This window comes from Cystoisospora suis (assembly GCF_002600585.1).
Source record: "Cystoisospora suis strain Wien I chromosome Unknown contig_109, whole genome shotgun sequence".
Classification (NCBI taxonomy): Eukaryota; Apicomplexa; class Conoidasida; order Eucoccidiorida; family Sarcocystidae; genus Cystoisospora; species Cystoisospora suis.
The window spans coordinates 17,761-18,238 of record NW_027152911.1 but is presented as its reverse complement, the minus strand read 5'-3'; the positions used below and the strand labels follow the sequence as shown (position 1 = coordinate 18,238).

Genomic DNA, 478 nt, shown 5'->3' with positions numbered 1-478 from the left:
GGGGGGGAGGGTTCAGTAGGCCAGCGCAGTGCTCCAACTCCTCCTCACACCCTATGAAAAGAAGACGCTCATATGTTTTCTATCACAGACTTCTTCTATTCGGACAAGAGAGTGGCCTCGTATTTGGATCAAGGCACAACGCTCATCTACAACATACTGCTAGTGTCGTCTACAAGCCACAGAGATCAGTTCAACGTTCACTGACAACAAGCTAATCTTCACACCCACACACACGCTCAGGCACCGCACCCACAATGGCTACGTCGCGTGTGAACGCCGGTGATCGACAAGGCTGGCGACATCGGTTGACTGTGCGCCACTTGAAAGAAAAAATGTCTGTTTTCGAACCCATTACAATCACCAACAGCCTTCCGTCTGTTTTTTTCTTTTCTTCTCTGAAAAGAAGCTGGATCATTCTACTGTGCCGACAACAAAGAAAAGCGAGAGAGACAGCCCATGCAATCCATCCAGTCTCGCG

General features: G+C 49.4%; 1 protein-coding gene across 1 annotated transcript in view; it reads right to left on the bottom strand.

Moving 5' to 3' along the window:
- Nucleotides 1–17: 17 nt before the first annotated feature.
- CSUI_000236 (atp synthase (c ac39) subunit) overlaps nt 18–478 on the bottom strand; it is an 11,229-nt gene continuing 10,768 nt past the window's right edge. The window contains exon 11 of the mRNA XM_068060470.1: nt 18–478. This exon is cut by the window's right edge and continues 179 nt beyond it. The gene's annotated coding sequence lies outside the window, so the exon portion shown is untranslated.